Here is a 5,063-nt window from a genome sequence, read left to right as displayed (position 1 = left end):
CCGGGAAACCTAGGGAACAAGGAAGAACAAAAAACTACACAGAGTATGAAAAGCCACATCCCACAGGAACACAAGGACACACAAAGACGGCCTGAAACTAGAGGATTTAAGGCCAAGGAGAATATTGTGGAGAAAGCTACACCTGAAGAGACCGATAAAAGCAAAATTAAAAATAAAAGCAAAAACACTGAAAAGGACAAGGAAAAAGCGAAACAAAAACAGAAAGAGAACGACAAAGAGAAAGACAAAGAGAAGGAAAACGATATAGCGGACAAAGCTAATTTGGAATTAATGGCTAAAAAGGCTCAAAGACTGCAAACAATAAAAAACTTGAAAGCTGCCGCTAAAAATACTGGGCCCCCTACCTCCTCTCAGCCTCGGATATCTAATATCTTCACCCCAGTAGCCAAGGAGGGACCAAGTGAGCCTACTGAAGCTACAAAACAAAAAAGCAACCAAGCAGGCATTGAGAACGGCATCAGAGGGGTCGAAGCAAACACGTCTGTGGAGCAAATCACCGTGGAGGAGAAAAATTCAACTCAAGCTCAAACTTCCACCTCACTATGCGCGCAGACATCCCCACCTGAGCCAGATCCACAGCCTGGTAATATGGCACTCTCCGAAACAGACTCGGACTCAGACATATATGAAACAGGGATGTCTACCTCAAGCAAAACAAGCGAAATAAGCGAAACAAATGATGATGAACAAATATTAGAAGCAACGGCCTCCGAAATTCCAGACCCTAATGAAACCAGAAAACTTAGTGAAACATGTCAAAACTCGAATTCAAAGAAAAAACGGGAGAAAAAGAGGGCGAGAGACAAAAGGAGAAGAGCTAACCTACTCAATGATGAGACTACGGATCCTGGCAGTAACAATGAATATGCCATAACAAGACCAAAACCCATACGAAAAAGCCCGACTCCAAAGCTACCAGGAGAAACTGAGCATGAGCATGATGATACCCTAGATGAGCCAGAAGGAAAAAGTCAGAAACAATCCGGAAATGGACATAGCTCAGCAACACCAGGAGAGCCACTGTTGAGTGAAGTGCTGAGCTCCATAAAAAATTTTCATAAGGACATTAAAAAGGAAACCCAAAGGAACCACGTTGCCATTGAGAAGCTACAAGGGGCAATTAAAAAAGTCAGCAACATCTGCACTGAGATCTCGGACAGAATGGCATCAGTGGAAGCACGCGCAGAAAATTTGGAAATGGATGTAACCAAGCTGCAAAAACAGGAGAATGAGCACGATGGAATCATAAAGGACCTCATGATGAAAGTGGAAGATCATGAAAATAGATCGAGGAGAAACAATCTGAGGTTCCTTGGAATACCAGAAGGCTTTGAGGAGAATGACCCCAGGGGCTCCATGATTAATCTGTTGAAATCAGCCTTCCCGGAACTTGGTACCTGGGACATGGACAGAGAAATCCAGCGCGCCCATCGATTTCCTTTGACGCTATCCAAACATGCACAAAAATCACGTCAATATCCTCGAGCAATGTTGGTTTACTTTGGGAATTTCCTTTTAAGAGAAGCGCTCTATGATCTGGCTAGGCCAACAAAGCAGAGGAAACATAAAGATTTTATGTTCTTCACCAGACCAGACTTCGCCCACGCAACTGTTGAGAGAAGGTGGAGAATGAGACAATTAATCACTCCCTTTGAAAAAGTCGGAGCAACAGTCTACCTACAAAATCCAGCACGGCTAAAAATAATATACAAGGGATCAACAAGAACCTTCCCAAGTGAAATTCAAGCCGAAGCTTACCTAAGAGAAATCTCAGTAACCGAGAAAGGGAACTCAGGAATATAAATGCAAATCAGCAACCAGTCCATGAACACAAAATCATGGGGAGCAATCAGAAAGGGTTGGGGAAGGGGGGTGGGGGGAATAAATGCATCTGAAATTTGGTATGAATATTTGTGTACCCCACCCACTCGACACCACCAAAGTATAAAGGGCCTGCCCGCGGGACGCACTGAGGCGCACTCTGCCCACACTGACGCCCACACCTGGGTACTCGGGCACCCAGCAAGCCTCATAGGGTGGTAAGGGGGGAAGGGAGGGGGACCGAGGGAGGGGAACTGGTAGTGGGGGGGAGGAGCAATATGTGGGAGGGATCAGGGGGAAATAAGAGAGGGCCGGGGAGGGGAAAGTGGGGGGAAAAAACTCCATCACATCAAGCTATAGAAGAAATTAAAGATGCCAGGTTAACAAAAACTAATTGGGGAAGAGTGAAAATGAAAAAGAAATGCCTATGCGGATAGTTTCGTTGAATGTCTGCGGACTAAATGATGGAAAAAAACGAAGAGCAATGAAGGAATATTTAAGAACATTGCATGCTGAGCTGATCTGTCTACAAGAAACACACATAGAGGCCTCTCAAAAGGGGCTCTTAGAACAGCTGGGATACCAATTAGTATCATATACGACACAAGGAACAAGAACAAGAGGGGTAGCGATCTTAGCAAGGCATGGATGTGTGGTAGTAAATAGGCAAAAATCAGATCGCTATGGTAGATGGGTCTTGGTGGAGTGCCAGGCACAAAGCTTTAATTTCACACTATGTTCATTGTATGCTCCCACCGTAGACGACCCTGAAGCTATGGACTCTGTTAACCTAGAAATAGCCAACTGGCCTCTGCCATTAATAGTCTGTGGAGACTTGAATGTGAATGGATTGAATGGCCTGTGGAAGAATGATCCGGGGAAATTCTCTGGTCGGAAGAAGAAAAGTCACAGAGCATTGATTCAATTAATGTGTGACAATGGTTTAGTAGATATATGGGAACTGCAAAATAATTTAGGGACCGGTAGTACATATTACTCTGCCCCTCACAAGGTCTTAGCAAGGCTAGACTATTTTCTGGTATCACCAGCAGTAGCATCCACCGCAAAGATTAGCATACTACCCCGGGTAATGTCCGACCATAACCCGCTTATCTTAGATATAACAACCGCTGTCCAACAAAAGAAGATGACAAATTGGACTTTTGAGAGAGCTTTGTTACAGGACTCAGAATACACTGCTCTAATGAAAGAATGGATAAGAAACTTTTTGGTACTAAACAAAGGTTCTGCTCCCCCTGCAGTAGTATGGGACACCCTAAAAGCAGGTATAAGGGGGGAGACAATCAGATACTCGATTAGGCGGAATAAGGTAGAGAGGGAGGAAGTAGAAACGAGAATAAGGACAGTTGCCAGACTAGAACATGAACTCAGTAGCGCAATTAGGGCGAATCAGGATATTGTTAGAATAACATACGAGCTTGCTATGGCTAAGGCAGCGGTTGGGGAACTATTTGCGTCTAAAGCAACAGGGAAATATTTGGCTTGGAGGAAAGATCAATATGAGTATAGTGAGCAGATAGGTCGAACGCTAGCTGTTCGAACAAGGCAGGCTGCTACAAAGGGGGATATATCTGAGATCAGATCTGAGAATGGAAGTGTCGCAACAACACCCGAGAGTATATGTGCTAGCTTTCGAGACTACTATCAGAAGCTATATGAAGCTGACTATATGGCATCTAGCGAAGATATATATAATTATCTTGGGAGTGTCAGATTAGAGAAACTAACGACCGAGGACAGAGGGACATTGGAGACGGCATTTAATAAAGTAGAAATACAGAGGGCAATTCATGACTTACCATCTGGCAAAGCAGTAGGCCCGGACTCTATACCCTTGGAGTTTTACAAAACATTTTTGCCAGAGATAGAAGAAGAACTATATGAGTTGGCTGTAAATATACAAGAGGGTGCGATACCTCCGGAGTCATGGGGAGAGGCAACTATGATTGTCTTTCTGAAAAAAGATAAACCTGCAACCAATCCTGGGTCGTATAGGCCGATAAGCCTAATGAACAGCGATGTGAAAATTTACTCCAAGATGCTGGCAAATAGGCTAGGTGCAGTAATTGGCAAGATTGTTTCCCCATGGCAGCATGGATTTATCCCTGGGAGAGGAACAGCGGAACATGTCAGAAGAGTGCTCACGTTATTCGATGGTACGGCATCCTCACGAGACCCTATGGCATTGATCCTTTTAGATGCTGAGAAGGCTTTTGATAGGGTCTCGTGGGGATTCCTCTGGGCTGCGTTGGAGAAGCTGAATCTGGGGGAGGGCTATGTGGGAGCTCTGAAAGCCTTATACCACAATCCAAGAATAAGAGTTAGAACCATGGGGGAGCTGAGTGGTACAATAGTTATTGGACGAGGAACTAGGCAAGGGTGCCCCTGCTCCCCGCTACTCTTCGCTCTATACATAGATACATTCATTAGGAGAATAGAGCAGAACAGAAACATCTTGCCCATAGCATTGAACGGGTATGAAACTAAAATACTAGGATATGCGGATGACTTGGCCATAACATCAAGCGAACCAATGTCAGCCCTAACAGAAATAGAACAGGAAGCGGCTACATTTGGAAGACTGTCTGGGTATAAATTAAATGTAAATAAGACCCAAGTAGTGATAAATCAGAATATATCTTTGGTCGATCCAAGAGTGGTAGAAACAGCAGTATATTTGGGGGTTCGCATAACCTCAGACCTCTCGAAAGTGGTATCGAAGAATTTAAGCCCCATTATAGATAAGGCCAAAATTGATTTTGACAAACTGAATAACCTACATCTAACAACAATTGGTCGCTGCAATGTTATCAAAATGGTGTTTATGCCAAAAGTGCTTTATTTATTTAGGACCATACCATTAATTTTTAATATTAGTTGGTTCAGGGAGCTAGAAAAGGTAACAAACAGATTTATTTGGGCCAAGGGAAAAACACGTCGCAGCCAAAAATTTCTGTCACTCCCAAGAGAGAGAGGTGGGCTGGCGCTACCAGACTTTAAGGCATATTATTGGGCAGCGGTCTTGCAATATACCAGAGGCATGCTGGGGGGGAGTGTTATAGACAGATGGAGAGGCAGAGATGGGATCCCAGACGTATACGAACTCGTAGTGAAAAACTCTAGTCAATGGTTACTCACTTATGAGGAGAGGAGCTATCACAAAAAAGTAAGGTTTAAGACCTTGGTGGCCGCAAGATCAG

The sequence above is a fragment of the Lissotriton vulgaris genome, chromosome 8 (assembly GCF_964263255.1).
Source record: "Lissotriton vulgaris chromosome 8, aLisVul1.2, whole genome shotgun sequence".
NCBI lineage: Eukaryota > Metazoa > Chordata > Amphibia > Caudata > Salamandridae > Lissotriton > Lissotriton vulgaris.
The sequence above is the reverse complement of the archived record's forward strand: the minus strand, read 5'-3'. Positions refer to the sequence as shown.